The sequence below is a fragment of the Cryptomeria japonica genome, chromosome 2 (assembly GCF_030272615.1).
Source record: "Cryptomeria japonica chromosome 2, Sugi_1.0, whole genome shotgun sequence".
Lineage (NCBI taxonomy): Eukaryota > Viridiplantae > Streptophyta > Pinopsida > Cupressales > Cupressaceae > Cryptomeria > Cryptomeria japonica.
In genome coordinates this window covers 36,793,826-36,815,346 of record NC_081406.1, presented here as the reverse complement: position 1 = coordinate 36,815,346, position 21,521 = coordinate 36,793,826, and positions in this window count along the sequence as shown.

Here is a 21,521-nt window from a genome sequence, read left to right as displayed (position 1 = left end):
AACGCAGGAGCAACTTTTCAAAGGGTGATGGATCTTTCCTTTGGACATTTGAGGGATAAGATTATTGTGGTATATTTAGATGATTTAACTATTTTCTCCACAAGAAGGAAGCATCATGTGCGAGATTTGAGGAAGGTTCTAGTGAGATGTAGAGAGCATGGGGTTTCCTTAAACCCTTAAAAAGTCTATTTTTGATGTCACAGAAGGAAAATTTTCGGGACATATCATTTCGTAGGAGGGAGTAAAAGCTGATCCACAGAGGGTAAAGGCAATACAACGACTTAGTCTCCCCTCAAATAGAAATGGAGTGAGGTCCTTCTTTCAACAAGTGAACTTCTTAAGATGTTTTATTCCTGATTTTGCTAAAACTACCAAATACATTGTGAATATGATAAGTGAAAAGGTAGCCTTTAAGTGGAATGAGGCTGGCAGAAAATCTTTTGAAGAGATTAAGAATGCAATTGCACATGCGCCTACCCTAGTAAACCCAGACTTTAATAAGGACTTTATTATTTATTGTTATGCTTCAAAATATACTATGTCTGGGATTTTGGTACAAAAAGGTGAAGATAATGAGGAGGTGCCAATTTCCTTTATGAGTATTCCCCTGAAGAAACATGAGTTGAAGTATTCAGAGATAGAGAAGTAGGCTTAGGTGGTGGTAAAAGTCGTGAAGCAGTTCAGGTATTATATACTTCACTCACATGCGATTGTTTTTGTTCTCAATTCTACAATAAAGGTTGTTTTAACTCAACAAAATGTTGGCATCAACAATAGAGCATCTTGGGTCTCAAAGATACAAGAATTCAATTTAGATATCAAGCCTACTAAATTGGTCAGAGGACAAGGCCTCTATAGATTGATGGTAGAGAATGAGTCCAAAAAGGAGGACAGTTTACCTTTAACCCTGTTCGTTGATCATCAGGATTCTTAGTTCACCAATGTGGCGTATTATCTTATGTATGGGGACTATCCAGATCATCTTTCTCCTAGGGAAAAAAGGAATTTGAGGTTGAAATCTGCAAAGTACATTATCTCTAATAACATATTGTACAAGAAAGGTTTAGATGGCACTTTCCTCTGATGTGTGGATAAACCACACCAAGAAGCTCTATTGAAAACCTTCCATAATGAAGCATGCAAGGGTCACTTTTCCTCTATGGTTACTGCATACAAAATCCTAAGAAACTGTTACTATTAGCTAGGGATGTTCCGAGATGCATATGCCTAGGTGTCGAGGTGTGAGAAATGCAAGTTGTTTTCAGGTAAACCCCAATTGGCCGCCTTACCTTTGAGGCCCCTAGTAATTGAAGAACCATTTAAGTAGTGGGGACTAGTTTTATTGGTCCTTTGAACCCCATTTCTAGTGCAAGGCACACTCACATATTAACACTAATGGATTATTTCACTAAGTGGATGGAGGCTATCCCCCTAAAGAAAACTACCTCAGAAATTGTGTGTACATTCCTTAAGGAGAATATTCTTGTCAGATTTGGAGTCCCTCAGAAAATAGTCACAGATAATGCATCAAATTTCTCTTCATCCGAGGTGATCTTATTTTTCTATGATCATGGAATTTCTTTGGCACACGCTTTTGATTATTATCCGCAGGATAACGGTCAGGCAGAATCAAGTAACAAGAACTTGATCAACATAATGAGAAAGTTCGTCGGTGAAAACTTCAGGGATTGGCATAAGAAGCTACATGAAGCACTATGGGTGGATCGAACTTCACCAAAACAAGCCATAGGAATGTCACCATTTGAGCTGGTATATGGTATCGATGCACAACTCTCTCTTCCTTTAGAATCAGCGGCTTCTAAACTTCAGACGGTGATAGAAGATGCATTTTTTCAGAGCTCTCTTGAAAAATGAGTCATGTACTTAACCAAGATCGAAGAAGAAAGAGAGAAGCTGGTTGACAAGATTATAGAACATCAAATGAGGGTTAAAAATATTTTTGATCAAAGAGCAAGGGCCACAAAATTCATGAAAGGGGACCTGGTGTTGTTATGGGATAAAAGGAGGGAACCAAAAGGTGCTCATGACAAATTTGAATCGTTGTGGAAGAGGCCTTATGTGATTCACGAAGTAAAGGGGCCCAATTCTCTTAAACTTGCTTACCAGGATGGTTTTGAACTTCCCCTATCCTATAATGGGCAGGACTTAAAATTATATCAATTGTAAACAGGCATCCCCTACCAGTTTGTACATACTTTCTTTTGGTGTTGTGCTAGTCTAGGCATGTCCATTTTTGTTGTGAGTTGAACCTTGGTCAGTTATGCTGCGAAACCAAAGATCTTGTGATTCATTTCTAGGTACTTTACAAGTCCCAGTCCCCATGCAAAGCCACTGTTGGGCCCATATAAAATTTCCATTCCATATGCATCCTTGTTTGAAGTAATTCTTATCTAATTCATAGGTCAAGAAATTTGTTTAAAATTTTGCCCATGTAATTCGGTCATTGTTAAGTTTCATTGCGTTGAACTTGAACCTTTTTGGTTCAAGGTTCAAAGTTCAACGGTCGTTGTTTTGAATGTTTTTCCTCCCATGTGATTTTTCAGTCTTGCTAGTCCTTGTCGGCATTTTGCATTCTCTGAACCGTGAACCTTTTTGGTTCAAGGTTCAAAGTTCAAGATTTGTCATGTTTTTGTTGTGTTACGATGGTTTCGCATGGGTTAGAGTTTTATGTATAGGTTTCTTGAAAGACATGTGACTTGCCACATGGTGATGACACGGACTTTTAGAAAATGATAAATGGTCGTCGAGGGGAGGAATATTTTTTCTTCAATGATTTGAAATCTGCCATTTATGGCGAGTATGTGTGAGGATCCACTATGTTAGAAGTGAAGTGACTTTACATTTAAGGCATACTTCAATGCAATCATTCCAACATAAGGTCACACGAACAAGGAGTAATGAAGGCAGCTTTTAGTAATGATGGGTAAGATTTTCTCAGCTTGAAAACTGAGTAGTTGTCTCGTTGGGATTATTATTTTCTTGAGAAGATTTTGAGAAGGAGTTCTCAAAGTAGGAGAAATAAGTTGTGATAGGGGTTTACAGAGTACAGAGGAAGGTATATTCGATAACTTTCTAAATTATTGCAGTTTGTTTTAAAAGATCTGGGTACTTTGTTAGCTACTTGTTTCTCTTTCCACTTTCCTTCTTTGCCTGAAATTAATTGGGGAAAACCACGAACTAAACATAAGAACTATTTTGCCCAAATTGATGAGCTCATCTTCCCTTGTAAGCTCTTTACCAGAGTTAAGTGATGTAGCATTAGTTCAGTTGGATTTAGATATTTTTCTAGAAAGAGTAAGGACTTCAGCCGCAGACCCCATGATGAGAGATGTAGCACAGAGCGGATTATTAGAAGCAGCTGCCTTTCCCACAATTGCTCCTTGGCCTTAGTTATTCTTAGAATATATGAATCATTATGACAAGGGTAATAGATGCATAAGGAAAAATGATGGTGAAGTCTTGTTGTCCATTGATAGACATACGGTAATGGCAGCCATGGGAATTCCACATCGGGAACCCTATGAAGATTGGACCATTGGTAAATCCTATGGAGTTTTCTCTGAGAAAAAGCAGTATTATAGATCTATTATCACATGGAACTGCCTCCTAAAATTCCAAAAATGGGGCTTGAGGCTGCCAAGACCTCTAAACCATGAACATTTGGTTCCTGCAATCCGAGACTTGGTAATACTGTTGAGCAGGCTAAAGTGTAATTCCCACTCTTTTTACTGGGAGGACTAGATGTATTTCTTCATCCAGGTCACTCTGGATAAAAGTCGGTTCATTGACTAGGGAACTGTCATTGCAGAAAGGTTACATGAAGGTTTGAGTAATTATCTGGGAATGCCTAATTTTTATATGTCATCCTATCTGTTATATATACTTGCCTAGGTGAGAGAATGGTCTGGGTTGTCTCATGTAAAATGGGTTCAAGGCATGAGAATTTATGAGTATCATCCTAGTCCAACTTTGAAAGGGCATGTTGATGATTATTTTCATTGGACTGATGTTTTCGTTGGAAGGTTGACCTTTGAATTACAGGGTAATTTGCATAGAAGAATGTCTATGGAAGCAGTTGAGCTTGTTAACATATATGGTAGTTTCTTTATATAGTTTAGCCACTTTAGTTACCTAAGGGTTGGAGGATTTAAAGGTGAACCCTTTAGACTACCCAGGTACATTTCAGACTCCTGCATTTTGATCAAAGTTTCTAGACAGCTTGCTTATTTGGCAAAAGATTATGGTGAGGACTCCAACACAAGTGGGATTTTTCCCATTGATTTAGGCCATTATAGATGTAGGTCAGTCTCTGATGCACTAAATCTTGAACTGGAATTTAAACGGTTTCATTTGAAGACCTTTGTGAAAAGGGATAGCTTTGATAGTAAAGGTTTTTTTGCTCAGTATGTGAAGAAGATGGTACCTGATCAGCATGTTCCTCAGTTGGAGGATTATTGGGAGAGTTGCCAGGATGAATTTGAAGTACAGAGAAGGAGTTGGTCCAAATTAACTTTGAAACAAATTCATGACATGAAATTGCCCATGGATACCTCGAGTGTCACCACCGATGATAAAGACATACTTGATTCAGAGTTTATGAAGTGGGTTCATGATGAACCTCTTCCAAAAGTGGATTGGAGCAAGAAGATGGGGGATAGTATTCAGACATGCACCTTCAATGTAATGTGCAAGATGGAAAATAAGCTTAGGAGTTGTTGATTTCATCCGACACGAGCAACCAGTTCAAGAAGCAAAAGTGGAAAGAGGATTATCACAAGTAAAAATTCTGTTTTGACTAACATTCTCATTTCTGATGCAGGAAAAGGATAGGCAAGGATTAAAGAAGAGAAACTTGACATCAGGGTTGAGCTTTCTATTGCTGGTTCATTGACCAGGTCAAGGTCCAAGAAGAGTTTCCAGCCACTGGCTTCTCATCTCATTTTGGATTTGGATGTAGAAGAAACACTGTGCAAGATGACATTTCCTGTTTCCAAAGTAGAAAAGGTTTCAATTGACATGGATACTATTTTCCAGGACCCAGGGACACTTGAAATATAGTCTCATGTAGACCATGCCACACCACCATCCTCAGCAGGATTTCCACCCATGCCTTCAAATGAACTGACTCTAGCACCAAAATGGTTAAGTGAATCAATCACCAAGAAAAAGGAATGTGGATCCGATTTCAGTATCAATGGAGGATGCTGTGAGTTAATGTCTGGGAAGGTCCACAAAGCTCAAAAAGTTAAAAGTAGAGGCTATGGTTGAATTCAATGAGAGCACGAAGCATTGGACTGCAGACATTGCTAGACCTGAGTCTAACAAAGATGTTGTCATGGCTTCAGAAGTAGAGTACGCTATTGAATGAATTGATTTGGGGGTCAAAACTAGAGCCATAGATGTGAAGCATCTGGAAACTTCAACTAAATGAATTATCTCCCATACTTGAAAGGACAAGAAAGACAAGGCTGAGTTGAAACAAAGTTTAACACAAATGGCCCAATATATTCATGCTTTGCAGAATAGCCCATTACCATTGTCCCAACATTTAGGACCATTTAGTCCAAAATCACCTAGCAATCAAAAATTCTTCGATGAAGTTTGACGAAACAGGATGATTGCCGAGGTTTTCTCAGAATGGATCACCTCAATCATGCATCAGACAACTAATTACATAACGGATTTGGTTCAGATTTTCAAAGAAGCCAATGAGGTCACCAAAGCATTGGACTCCGGCTTGGTCTCATGGCAGAAGGAGAAATCTAAGTGGGTTGTGATTTCAAAATAGATGCGTGATATTCAGTGTTATGGTCTAATGAACTTTCTTGTTGAGAATCAAGTGTTGAGATTAAATGAGGATGTAATGTTTATTTGTAAGGAGAGTATTGAGTGGTGCAATCAAATTATTGAATAGGGTTATAATGAGTCGGCCAATCTACATGGTGAATTAACAGCCTTAAGGGTGACCATGCAGAAGGACTTACATTGCGTGGATGTCCAATTACTTAAAGAAGATAGAGAAACCCTGGAAGACACCACAGAGATGATTAACTAGTTTAGCAGCCACATCAGACAAATCAAGATGGAGAAATCCTTGTCTGTGGAGGACTTTATGAGGATCTCTAAGGTGGAATCGATGCTCACTATTTGTCTCGATCACCTGGATTCCCATAGAGATAAAGTGCATATGGTGAGGAGAAAGAAGGAGCTCTGGAAGTAGAGAGTAATTCATATTAGTTTGCCACACATAATAGTAATCCAGGAGTTTTCAAAAGTGCATCGAGAGTGGAGCGCAGTGAAGGCAGTGATTGTGTCCGTCCAAGACACCAATCCAAGCGATCACATTGGAACTGAGCAGATGACGTGACTAGCACTACTGGTAGTTGTTTGCCAGTGAGTCTAGTTATTTTCCTTAGTTTCGGTTATACAGTTAGGGTTGTTTTCTTTTAACTCTTACAAGTTAATTTTACTTTGGTAAAAAGGAACTATTGGGTCTGGGGACCTATAAATATGTTTTGTAATGACTTTGATCAGATTCACTAAGTTTTTGAAAAGACTATCTTTAAGATTGGCTAAAAACATTTTGTTTATGTAGAAAGTGGATGACCATCGATGAATGCAAAATCTTGTTAATAGCTATCTTCGGTTTCAAATCTATGTATTTGATATTTGAAGTTTAATTTCTGTGTAAATCTATTTTGAAAAAGGGGCTGTTATACTTTCTATGTATGCAGAAAACTATTGACAAATTTCATCTTTATAAGCTTTTCATTTTGTTTTAGTGTTCGTATAAAGTCTATCGGCTATATATAAAAATTTATATATGGATTAGTGCTTGCATTCATTTTGTATTGACTGGTGTATGCAATTTCCTTTAAGTGCTTTCTGTTGAAAAGCATTCTATTGATTGTATGTAATTTGGAGTTGAATGAATATTTACTAGAGGGTGTTGTACCTTAATTCAGAGGTTAATCAATATAATGATTTTCCAACTATTTGGTAAAATTTCGTCTACCTTTTTATGACCCACAATGCTTTAAGATTAAACAAATAAGGAAAGATAAATCTGTGTACCAACAATGTATATATACATACATACATATATATGTATGTATGTATGTGTGTGTGTGTGTGTTTTTGTAAACATGCACACACACACGTACATACATACATACATACATATATATGTATATGTATGTATATATATGTATGTGTATGTATGTGTGTGTATGTGTGTATTTATCTATGTATATATGTATATGTATATGTATATGTATATGTATGTGTGTGTGTGTGCGCATATATATGTGTGTATATATATGTATATATATGTATATATGTATATATATGTGTGTATATATGTATATATGTATATATATATATGCATGTATGTATATATATGTATATATATGTATGTATGTATATATACATACATATATGTGTTTGTGTGTCCTTTCTAAACCACTGCCAATAAAGAGAGAGGGAAACATAGAATATCAATCACAACAAAATAATAGACTCAAACGTAGGATAATCGACTACTTGATGGTTCAAGCATGACAATTGACTTAGGATCAACATCAGTGGGGGATATAAACCTTTTTATACCATGGCCAAGATGCATCTCCAATTATTCAAACTCGAGAATCATTGGTATTTACTCATTTCTAGTATCTAAAATCCTCTCCTTGTTGATACCCTCCCTCCCTCCAAGGGTAGTGTTCATCCTATACCAATACCATAGGTCCTATAACCCCATATGTTAAACCCTCGACCCTATACCAAGACCCTAGACCCTATAAATCCATATGCTAAGCCCTCAACCCTATACCAATACCCTAGACCCTATAATCCCAAATGCTAAACCCTCAACCCTATACCTTATTCCTCAACCATAAAGCTAAACTATATACCCTATGCCCTCTACCATATAAACAATGTACCCTAGACCTAAACCATATAAAGAGACAAAAGAACAAAAGGAGACCTAGATGAATAAAGGGAGTGAGAGACCTAGAAAGGGGAGGGAGAAATAAGAGGAGGGATATAAGAATAGAGAGAGAGAGAGAGAGAGATAGAGAGAGAGATAGAGAGATAAAGAGAGAGAGGATTAAAGGAGAGGTAGATAGAGATGGAGTGAGAGAACTAAGTAACAAGGAGAGGTGGAGAAGGAAACAAATGAGGGTAAGGATGAAGGAGGAGATAGAGAGGAACGGATGAATAGAGGGGATTTAGGGAAGGTACACATGGAGAGAGAGAGAGAGAGAGAGAGAGAGAGAGAGAGAGAGAGAGAGAGAGAGAGAGATTTAAGGAGGGATGTGAGATAGAAAGGGAGAGGGGAAAGAGGTAGAGAAAGAGAGGGTGTCATAAAGAGGGAAAGAAAGAGATGGAGAGACCTAGAGAGGGGAGGAAGTGAGAAAGAAAGTGAGGGAGATACCTAGAGACATGAGCAGGGTGAGAGAGGGAAAGAGATAGGGTAAGGATGGAGGGTGAGATAGAGATGGATAGGGGAATAGTGGGGGTGAGACACCTAGAGAGGGGAGGGAGAAAGAAGAATAGAGAGAGAGAGAGAGAGAGAGAGGGAGAGAGGTGGGGGGGTGGGATTCAAGGAGAGGTATATATGGGGTTAAGGAGGGAAGGGGAGAGAAGGTGTTGTAAAGAATGGGAAGAAGAGAACTAGAGAAGGGAAGGAGGGTAAAGATGGGATATAAAAGAAAAATATATATTGTAAAGCGGAAAAATCGATTGAACCCTAGTTGCTCTCCCCTCTTCCAACTCCGAGGAGAGAGAAGGGAGGTTGCTAGGGTTGATGGTTTTCACTTAAGGAGACTTTACATTCAAAAGAGGGGTTGAAACCCACAAGATCCAATCCCACACAATGCAAGATTGGATGCTAAATGCATTTCAAGGGTTAAGACAGAAAGGCTACCCTCTTTTGTAAAGAATGTAGATAGAATGATTAGGCTAGGAATGCATAGAAAGTGAGAAAGATTCGCTTATAAACTAAGATAGGGATATAGGATGAAGCTGTGGACCTGGAATTAGCAGTAAAATGTCGATACGGTGCTGTCCTGCAAATTTGAGCAAAAGTTGACGGGACGATGGCGCCCGGCATGCACATGGTCCTCCGAAAAATCCGCCAAACGAAGGGGGATCTGTTCGTCTCTGCACAAGGATTCCAGATCTTCAATTTCAGCCGCGTACCTGCAACCTACACACAGAAAAGCAAAGATGATTGGGGGGTTAGGGATTAGGGGTTTTCCTTTAGGTCAAACCACGGTTTTGGAATTAACCAAGAAATGAGAAATTATTGTAAATGTAAATGATTGTAATGTAAAACAAGTAATAATACCTTGTTGTAAGGATGTTTGTATCCTTATGTGCGAAGGTATAGATGTTGTTGTTTGTTGTATGTTGTATGTTGTAGTATGTGATCTCCTCTTCAATGGTTGAATCCTTGTCTTGAATGCAACACTTAGCCTTGAATGGAGACTTAGAATGATCAATTGCTTGAAGGAATGTTTGAATGCTTGAATGCTTGAATACTTGAATGCTTGAGTATCGTTTCCACGCCTTTTTCACATATGTCCTCCTTCTTTTTTCATCTACCCAAATGGGAGAGGAAAATGTAGTTTATATACTTGTCAATTAGGGCTGATAGACTGATTTTTCCCGACCTTAGGCCGACCAGGAAATGTTAATTTCCAAATTTGCAAACAAAAAGACCCGAAGTCCCATAGGAGACGGGGCCCAAAATAGGGCCAAGGACCAGGGCGTTGGGCGCTCTGGTCCCACCTCCCGGGACAGTAGGGTGCAAAGGAGGTTCAGGCTAGGGTGCTTGAAAAATGTAGTTTTTGGTGTCGTGGACAAGTTTCGGGGTCTCCATTCAGGTTCCGTGTTGCGTCGCCATCGTGAAGACCGAAATGCAGTCGAAATTGCAACTGTCGCAATTTTAGGACGCTACATTTAGCCCCCACTTTAGCGGGAGTATGTATGCTCATACTTCCGGTAAAGTACAAGGAAACAACATTGAAAGACTTTCACCATGTCAAGGAGGCAAGATACACCAAGCCCCCAGTGGACTAAGGATCTTATGACTTCAATTGACAAAGTAAAAGGGAAGATCACAAGGGAGAACCATGATTGTCAGTAGTAAGGTTCCCTCACTATGAGTCATGCAAAAGAAATACCAAAAATTTTCTAGGCAAAGCTACGTTCGCCAAGAAATTTTCAAGTATCCTGAAGGGATAGACGGGGTGTATGCCCCCCTACGTTAAAGCGATCGCACACACCTCAACGGGGGTGATTGTTTTAACGTAGTGATACACATAAGAAATGAGAAAGGAAAGGAGCACGTTATCACAAAGATTTAGCCCCCAAGTGTGAGATAAACCCAAGGATAATAGACACAAAACACAAAGCACAAGGTGACTTCGCTTTCCTCGGGGTCAGTATGCTATATGATAATTCATGTATATCATATGTATGTATGCATAATTGTTCTTCATTCCCCAATCAAGGAAGGTCACCTAGAAGAAGGGAACACATGTGTCTTTTGAGTCAACATGAGAGAGAACAAAAGAGATCTCAATGCTTTGCATCGTCCTCAAGTAGACAACACTAAGGACAAAAAATAGAAGAATGAGAATAACATATAGAAGAAGTAACAAAAGAGAGGAGGAGAGAATCTTCTATGCTAATGAAACTAGTCTAGCACGTCATCTACCCCCCGATCTTGCTGATCAATGTTTCGGGAAGGCAGGGAACATGCTAGAGGAGGAACATTCAACACAGTAGATGGAGCTATCACAAGATCCAAACAAGGGCTATGTTCATGTTCCAAGCCACGTTGTTCTTGTCTAGGAGCTAGGATAAGTGCTTTAGAAAATTTGTTAGATAAATGGTTATCAGTATCAACAAGTTCATATTCACTATCAGAAGCAAGAGGAGTAACATGTTCATCATGAATAACATTTTCATCTATAGCATCATCAAGATTTATAAAAATAGGGTCTTTAACTCGCACAGGATCAAGACCATCATGCATCTTATGTTTAGGAGATTTTCGAGAAAATGGAATAATGCTTGTCGAAGGTGTTTTTGGAGATTGCAAAGTTTGAGAAGCAGCTGCTTGAGCCCTAAGACGACGCTTTCATCGGCGTTCACGTGCAGAACGATTTCATCTAGTCTTAGTAGGAAGTGGAGAAGATTGAGGAGGAGGAATGTTCTCATCCTTATCACTTGAGTGTTTAGGTTGTGGTCTCTTAGGCTGGATAATAGGAGAAGAAGAAGGTCTCTTCTCTCTATAGAAGGAAGGAGGAGGAACTGCTCCATATAAAGGAGGAATTTTTGGTTTAGGAAGAAGACCAAGTCCATCATGACGAGGAGGTATAGGTCTACTTTTAGAAGGTTTATTAGGCATAGACATAGTCACATCCATAGGGATGGGTTGGGAATCTTCTTGAGGAAAGACATTAGTTTTATCTTTCAAAGGAAGAACTTCCTTCTCAAGAACGATAGGAATGTCAAGTTTAGGTGTTCTAGGTTCACTTAAAGATAGGATCATATCTGTTTTCCATTTTTTATAAGATTTGAAAAGATGATCACTTCGCGGAGGAAGAGATTGGAATTGTTTAGGCCAAAAATAATCAATAGGAACGCTAGAAGTTCTTTCAGCTGGTTTAAAGAGACTATGATTGACAGTAACAACTTTACCATTATGGGGAAATTTCAAACACTTATGAATAGGAGAAGCAATAGCTTTCATGGAAGATAGCCAAGGATAGCCAAGCTTCACACGAAATTGTTCGGACGAAGGAATAATAGCAAAGCTCACATCAAGGGATTTGTTATGAACTTCAATAGGTAATGTAATAGAACCAATTGCAGGAGAAGAAAATGCATCAAATAATTTCACAACCACATCTGTTTTGTCATAGATCACTTGATTCAATTGCAAAGTAAAAAGAAATTCTTCGGTAATAACATTAACCATGCACGAAGGATCAATAAGCACTCCACGGCAAGGTGTATTCTTGACTTTTGCAACTATGTATAAAGGACCATGAGGTGCCCTGATAGTTTCACTAGAATCAAATGTGATGGAAGGTTCTCTAGGGTTTTCTTGCTGCTCTACAAAGTTAATCACATTCGGAGTCATAGACACAAGACCATCTGATGAGAGAGAGGAATCATTAGTCTCAATCGCATTAGAGGTATGAGAAGGTAATGGATCAGTAAAAATCTGAAGATTTTGGTTAGGAGGAGCTACAGATGTATTGCCTTTATCATTCACTCCGGAAACAGAGATAGTATTATTATCAATCAAATCTTGAATTTTACCCTTTAAAGAAAAACATTTTTCAGTATCATGCCCAGGCTGACGATGAAATTGACAAAAAGATTTGTTATCAAAATAAGGTGAAGTAATCTTTGCAGGATCAATTTGCCTTATAGGAGGAAGAGTAAGCACATTTTGTTCCAATAACTTATTCATAATACTATGCAATGATTCATTCAAAGGAGTATACTTTCTTTCTTTCCTGAAAAACTTAGAAATAGGAGGCACACCTGATGCTGCATTCACATTGTTGTTGATGATGTTTTCATTGAATTTGATGGAATCTTTGTTCGGTTTAAACTTCCCAAATGGTTGTTGACTACTATCACCCTTATCACTCGGAGCCATAGGATGTGATTGTTCCATTTGACTCACAGTCAGTTGATAATTGTGAAGAGTTGCACACAACTGTTGGAAAGAAGTAAACTCAGAAAACAGAAGTTTGCCTCGAATATCTTTTTGTAAATTAGAAATAAAGATTCTTTGAATATCATTGTCAGGTACTGGAAAAGAAATTTGAGCATACAAATGCTTATATCTACCAATGAAATCAGTCACTTTTTCTTTAACACCTTGTTTACAATGCATTAAATCAATCAAAGTAACTTTAGGACTTATATTGTTTTGAAATTGTTGAATGAAAGCATTTGCAAGTTGTTCGAAAGAAGTAATAGAATAAGAAGGCAATGAGCAATACCATTGTAGGGCTTTGTCCCTTAACATTCTAGTAAACAGTTTTGCAAGCAACCTTTGGTCATAAGCAAAATCAGTACATATTGTTTGAAAAGTCTTAACATGTGTTATAGGATCTCCTTTACCATTATAAAGCCCCAAATGTGGGATTTCAACATGTTTAGGAGGGATAGCTCGAACAATGTCAAGAGAAAGTGGGCTCGCAACATCAAATGTGGGCACACTAAACTTAGATTGATTCATAGAGGCAATTTGTTGCTGTAAAGAAGAGACAGTTTGTGCAAGATTGTTAATGGTCGCTTCAGTCGAAGAATTCATATTAGAGGTGTTAGATTGAGATGGAGGTGTTATGTTATTGAAAGAAGGTAGAGAGTAAGTTGGTGGGACACTATGATAATTAGTCATAGGAGATGATTGGAGAGGAGGAACACTACAAGGAGGAATGGAATGGTTAAATGAATTGCCCCCTTGCGTCATGTTCATTTGTGGAGATGTAATAGGGACACTCATTGAAGGAATGAATGAAGAAGTCGGATTAAATGAAGGAATAGGGTTAATTGAAGAAGAAGGATTGCCCCCATGACTGGTGATCATAGGAGGAATGTCTTGTATAGAAGTAGCCATTATGTTTGATGTAAAGGTAGGTATGCTAGCAATAGAAGTTGTCAAAGGAATAGAATGATTGACTTGAGTGGGAGGTTGTGTATAACCTAAAGTTTCGGCACAACTCTTTATAGGCATCACATTAGAATCCACAATGTGTGCAATACCACACAAAATATCAATTCCATTCTTATCACTTTGAAGCATATGTTTTAGACCCTCAATTAAAGGAAGAGCTTGACTATCGGGGTACTCTTGAGACATCCATTGCCAAAAATCATCAAATTGGTTATCCAATTTCGCAAGTTGTTCTACAGAAACCTCAGGGAGAGCTTCTTCATCATTAGGAGGATTAGAGGAATTACCCATTTCCTCGTTAAAAAGGCTATTCAAATTAGGTTCCATCTCCTCAGTAATTCAACCTCGGAAAGACTTAATTCTACGGCTTCGTCTAACGGGAATAGTGTAAGTAGGGCTTATTGTTGTAAAACTCATGCACTAGAGAGGGAGAGAAAATTTTGAATTTAGAGGTAGCAAATTTCAGTAAAATCAGCCAATCTTCTAGATTTAAGCTGTTAAATACAATCAAGACAATCTCCCGAAATTTCAGAAAAAATGTCAGGGACCGTGGCGCTCGGAGTGCACACGGTCCTAGCAACTTTTTTCAAAATTTGCAGGGATGAAAGTTATGATGATTTTAGAGCTAATCTGAAAAAATTGAGTGATTTTACGATCTGTAGATAGGCCAAATTAAAGTTGCAATTTCAAAATTGAACACTACCAAGATTGTCGAAAAATGCAAAATTTGAATTTTGGAAAAAGAGAGGGAAACTGAAATTTTGAATTTTATGATTTTAGAGGGAATACCAAAAGCAATGCAAGTTTTGAAATTTAAAAATTGACTCAATTTCACGCAAAATTCGATTTTGAAAGCGGAAATCAAAGTTGTTGTAATTAAGCACTTAATTTCAAAAGTCACAAATTGCAAAAATTTGAATAAAGCACTGAAATTTTTAATGAATACTAACACAATTTTTAGATTTAGGACAGTAAGAACACAATTTTGACACAAAATTTCAATTTCAACAATTTTTGAATGATTAGAAGCCCTAGACCAAGCAATCACAAGGCCAACTTTGACTGTAATTTTGAAAGTGTTAGATTTGATAAAATCAGCCAAAATTCTGGATTTTAGCAAGAAAATACAGTAAGATCTTGCTCTCGAAATTTCAAAAAAAATGTCGGGGACGATGGCGCTCGGAGTGCACACGGTCCTCGCAACTTTTTTCCAAATTTTCAGGGATGAAAGATATTGTGATTTTATTGCGGAATCCAAAGTTACAGCTGATTTGGAGATGTTTTGATCAGTGAAATTGTCGGACAAAGGTTGAATCAAGAGGGTTTCAAAAATTAGAAAGGATGTTCATGTCAGGTTCACCAAAATGTAAAGCGGAAAAATCGATCGAACCCTAGTTGCTCTCCCCTCTTCCAACTCTGAGGAGAGAGAAGGGAGGTTGCTAGGGTTGATGGTTTCCACTTAAGGAGACTTTACATTCAAAAGAGGGGTTGAAACCCACAAGATCCAATCCCACACAATGCAAGATTGGATGCTAAATGCATTTCAAGGGTTAAGACAGCAAGGCTACCCTCTTTTGTAAAGAATGTAGATAGAATGATTAGGCTAGGAATGCATAGAAAGTGAGAAAGATTCACTTATAAACTGAGATAGGGATATAGGATGAAGCTGCAGACCTGGAATTAGCAGTAAAATGTCGATACGGCACTGTCCTGCAAATTTGAGCAAAAGTTGACGGGACGATGGCGCCCAGCGTGCACACGGTCCTCCGAAAAATCCGCGAAACGAAGGGGGATCTGTTCGTCTCTACACAAGGATTCCAGATCTTCAATTTCAGCCGCGTACCTACAACCTACACACAGAAAAGTGAAGACGATTGGGGGGTTAGGGATTAGGGGTTTGCCTTTAGGTCAAACCCCGGTTTTGGAATTAACCAAGAAATGAGAAATTGCTGTAAATGTAAATGATTGTAATGTAAAACAAGTACTAATACCTTGTTGTAAGGATGTTTGTATCCTTATGTGCGAAGGTATAGATGTTGTTGTTTGTTGTATGTTGTATGTTGTAGTATGTGATCTCCTCTTCAATGGTTGAATCCTTGTCTTGAATGCAACACTTAGCCTTGAATGGAGACTTAGAATGATCAATTGCTTGAAGGAATGTTTGAATGCTTGAATGCTTGAATACTTGAATGCTTGAGTATTGTTTCCACGCCTTTTTCACATATGTCCTCCTTCTTTTTTCATCTACCCAAATGGGAGAGGAAAATGTAGTTTATATACTTGTCAATTAGGGCTGATAGACTGATTTTTCCCGACCTTAGGCTGACCAGGAAATGTTAATTTCCAAATTTGCAAACAAAAAGACCCGAAGTCCCATAGGAGACCGGGCCCAAAATAGGGCCAGGGACCAGGGCACTGGGCGCCATGGTCCTGGGGGACCACGGCGCTGGGCGCTCTGGTCCCACCTCTCGGGACAGCAGGGTGCAAAGGAGGTTCAGGCCAGGGTGCTTGAAAAATGCAGTTTTTGGTGTCGTGGACAAGTTTCGGGGCCTCCATTCAGGTTCCGTGTTGCGTCGCCATCGTGAAGACCGAAATGCAGTCGAAATTGCAAGTGTCGCAATTTTAGGACGCTACATATATAAAAGAACAAAAAGATATATAAAGGAGTAATAAGAGATGGAGGGAGAGATAAACATGGAGGAAGTGAGAGACCTAGGGAGAGAGGACATAGAGGAGAAGAGATGTAAGAGATCTAGAGGGGAGAGAGAGGTAAGATGGGGGTTTAAGGAGCATGGGGGAGATAGAGAGGGAGAGGGGAAGAAAGGGAAGGAGAGACCTATAGAAAAGAGGGAGAGAGGAAGAAAGTGAGGAAGAGACCTAGAGGGATGAGTAAGGTGAAAGAGGGAAAGAGATGAGGTACTTGGATGGAGGGTGAGATAGAGAGGGATAGGGGAATAAAGGGGGTGAGAGACCTAGAGAGGAGGGAAAAAGAAGAGGAGGGATAGAATAAAAGAGAGAGAGAGAGAGAGGGTGGATTAAGGGAGAGGTAGATATGTGGGTAAGGAGGGAGGGATAAGGGAGGGTGTTGTAAAGGATGGAGTAAAACTAGACAAGGGAAAGCAGGTTAATATAAGAGACAAAATAATAAAAAGAGATCTAAAGGAGTAAGAAGAGATGAATGGAGATGTAAACATGGAGGGAGTGAGAGACCTAGGGAAAGAGGACATAGAGGGGAAGAGAGGTGAGAGACCTTGAGGGGAGAGAGAGATGTGATGGGGGTTTAAGGGGTGTGGAGGAGATAGAGAGAGAGATGGGAAGAAAGGGAGGGAGAGACCTAGAAAGGGGAGGGAATGGGGATGAAAGTGAGAGAGAGACCAAGAGAGCTGAGAGAGGGGAATATGTGAGGTTAAAGATGGAGGGGGAGATAGAGAGGGATAGTGGAATAAACAAACTGTGAGAACTAGAGAGGGGAGGGATAAATAAGAGGATGGATAGAAGAATGAAGAGAGAGGGGTAGAGGGGATGGAGAGAATAAGAGAGGAAGAGTGAGGGACCTAAAGAAGTAGGGTAGACAAAGGTGGTGAGAGAGAGAGAAGATGATATATAGTTCATGGAGAGAGATGAGTAAGAAGGGATATAGATAGAGGTGGACAAAGAAGGAGATAACTAGATAAATAGATTTAGAGAGATGAGATACCTAGAGGGGGAGAGTGAGGTGAGAGACATAACTAGGGAAAGAGCTCAAAGTGAGATGGATAGAGAGAGGTGGGTAATAAGCCATGGATGAAGATCTATAGAGATGGAGAGGGAAAGAGGGAGATGCAATAATTGAGAGAGGGGAGTGAGAGATAAAATGAGAGAGAAAAGAACAAAGAGAAATAGAGGGCTAAGAAGGGAGGGGGGAAGAGGTTGATAGTGAGTGATTGAGACACCTAGAGAGGGTAAGGATAGATTTGTGAGGGAGATAGAGTTCACAAAGTGAGAAATAAGAGAAAATAAGTAGGGAGAGAAGTGGAGAGGGAGGGAAAGAAATAGGGAGAGAGATATAGAAGTGAGATACTTAGAGCCTAGGGAGTGAGGGGTGAGAGACATAGGAGGTAGAGATAGAGATGAGCTAGATAGAGAAGGAGAGAGAGACAACTAATGAGACATGGAGGGATAGGTGGTGAGGTAAAGAGGGAGGGAGATACCTACATATGGGGAGAGAGAGGGTGAGAGGAAAAGGTAGTGATTGAGAGAAACAATGTGAGAAGGATGTAGGGGTAGAGATGGGGCTAAGGAGGAAACACGAGGTAGAGAGGTTGGGAGAGAAATGTTGAGTTTGAATTAAGTTCCAAACATTCAATTAAAGTGGGAAAGAAATTGAGAATGAGAGACAATGTTTCAATGCACCAAATTTGGCTAGTGCCATATTTGGTGCTCACGAAATTCAAATAATTGACTTTTCATATTTGGCTAGCACCAAATTGTGAAAAGTCCATTATTTGCATTTGGTGAGCTATTAGGTCCCGGAGACAACTGAGAGTTGGGGGGGGGGGGGTGAATCAATTGTCAAATAAATTTAAACCAAAAAAAATTTAACCAACTTAATGCTTAGTACTAGTAAACTAGTTAAGTATGTTGGTAAACAGTTATAATAGTTAATTTCTATACCAGTAAGGATTAGTGCGTGAAACATAAACACAAATTCATCCACAACATATAACACCAATATTTGTACATGGAAACCCTGTAAGGGGAAAAACCACGGTGGGAAACCTTACCCAAAATCAGATGATACTACTGCAGATAGTAAGTGTACATAAATGGGGTCTGCACATGTAGAAAGGCCAACAACCTAGAGATCATTGCTCAATCACAAAGTAGGAGTCACACTGACTATAGTTGGATGGTTAAATCCAATAAGAATGTACTGCACAAAATAACATCTTCATATGCTGGATTCAGTACCGATGTAATGCTGATATGCTTCCACAAAAACCCTCCTTCAATCTTCAGATGTTGTCTGTGTGTATAGCTCTACTTAATCTTGCATATACCTTCACACAATCCTTTTTTGCATTCCATATTTGATCTTACAAATAAGATCTTATATTTATAGCATAACCTAAGACCAATTTTAGTAGGTCGGTTCTACAAGATATTACAATAAAAACATTTTACAAACAATATAATATCTGATGCAATAACTGATTGAACATGTCATCTTAATGCATTTACAACAATAATTAATCATCTCCATAGCGTGCCATGTTGATCTGGAAAAGATAAACCTGTCGGTGTAACCCTAGACCTATTTACCGATAACAACAAATATGAAACTATGAATATACCAATGAACAAAACTCCAGGACAAGATGTCCAGATGATGTCTTTGACATTACCAAGTGTTTTCCATGCCATTCCAAGTGTTGGTGATCATTATATCTTGCCGGTGTATCAGATACCAGTAACTGTGCAATAGTTACTTGCTTGTCAGTGAATGTTGTTGGATCTCCAAAGTGCTAGTGTTCTAGTAGGTGTTGACATCAATGACAAAACCATACCAAAATACCAACAATCTCCCCCTTTGGCATTGATGGCAACACAAGATGGAAAAACCATCATAGTGCCAAAACAGAAATGCCAAGTACCAAAAATCAACAATCTCCAAAAAGATTATAACTAGAAAGTAATAATCTCTTCTAAACAACAATCTCTCCCCCTGGGAGCAACATGTGTTTTCCAAAGTTTTTACATACCAATCTCTCCCCAAAAGATAATAAAGATAATGTGTGTTTCCATATATATCTCTCCCCCTTTGACATCAAATCCCAAAGTTACAATAAAACCAAGTTCATATACAAAATACCAATCAATTTAATATACCAACTACTCCCCCTGAGAAGTAGCTTCCTCATCAAAGACCAGAATAAAAGATTTCTCTGTTAATTCTATCAGTTGATGACAATCATCAACTGTCTAAGTCTCTACCGGTGGTGGTATGACTCCAAGCTGATCTCTAAGATATTCAAAAGTCTCCTTAGGCAAAGGTTTAGTGAAAATATCTACAATTTGCTCTTTAGTATTCACATAAACTAGTTTTATCTCCTTTGCTTCAACTTTTTCCCTTAGAAAATTTAGTTTGATAGAAACATGTTTGGTTTTAGAATGTAATACCAGATTCTTAAATATATCAATTGTTGCAGTGTTATCACAATAGATAGTAATAGGTTCCTTGCATTTTACCTTTATGTCTTTCAACATTTGCTTAAGCTATAGTACCTGTGTACAGTTAGTTGTTGCTGCAACATATTCTGATTCTGTTGTTGATAAAGATGTACAACTTTATTTCTTACTCAACCAAGAAACTAATCTGTTTCTAAGAAAGAATGCTCCGTCGGTGGTTCTTTTTCTATCATCCACATCTCCTGCTCAATTTGCATCTATGTATGCACATAATTCAAAGTTTTCATCTCTAGGATACCATAATCCAAGATTTATAGTGCCTTGTAAGTACCAGAAAATCCTTTTTACTGTTGATTCATGATTTTCTCTAGGATTACATTGAAATCTTGAAACAATACATTCTGCATTCATAATATCAGGTCTAGTTTGTGTCAAATATAGTAAACCTCCTATCATAGATTTGTATCTAGTTGGATTAACGGGTGTAGATTCATCCCTTTGCGATAATTTCTCATTTGTTGTCATAGATGTGCTTACCGGTTTAGAGTTCTCCATTCCAAATTTCTTTAGTAACTCTTTTAAGTATTTGGATTGACTCAAGAATATACCTTTATCAGTCTATGAAATCTACAATCCTACGAAGAATTTAATTTCTCCAATCATAGACATTTCAAATTCTTGCTGCATTTTAATAGAAAATTCCTTACATAATCCATCTTCTCCTCCAAAGATTATATCATCAACAAATACTTCTATAATCAAGATGTCATCATTAGTTACTTTATAATATAAATTGTTGTCTGCATTTCCTTTAGTAAAACCAATCTTTAAAAGATATTTATCCAATCTTGCATACCAAGCTCTTGGAGCTCATTTTAGTCCATACAGAGCTTTTCTTAACCTGCAAACCATATCATTGTCATCTGTCAAAGAAAATCCTTCAGGTTGTTCAATGTATACTTCCTCTTCAAGATCTCCATTCAAAAATGCATATTTAATATCCATTTGATAAACTTTGTAGTTCTTGTGTGTTGCAAAAGCCAAAAATAATCTGACTACCTCAATTCTAGCTACCGGTGCAAAGGTTTCATTGTAGTCAACTCCTTCTTTCTGATAATATCCATTACACACATGTCTTGCTTTATTTCTGAAAAACTTACTGTAGACACCTAAAAGTTGCACAATGAATTAAGTGAATTTTATTCATTTAATTGTTCTTAATTCTTCCTATTAATTAAATTAAGATTTAATTAATATACCCTTTTTCTATCTAAGCCATTTAACTAAATACCCTCCCTCTAGCCATTTTAATTAAATTTACATTTAATTAAAGATATCAATTTATCCCCTTTACCATTTTAATTAAATCTACATTTAATTAAAATCTCATTTGCATTTAAATAAATCTAAATTTATTTATAAATCCCCCCACTTGCAAAATCCTACAAATGCAAGTTGCAACCAAATTAAAATAAAGCAATTTATTTTAATTAATTCTATTTTCCCTCACCCACTTGCATTTTCCTACATCTCCCACTTGCCTTCTTAAACCTATTTCTAATCCCTTCTAGACTCTTCTAATCGCTTCTAATTAGCCTAACCCATCTCCTAAACTTTG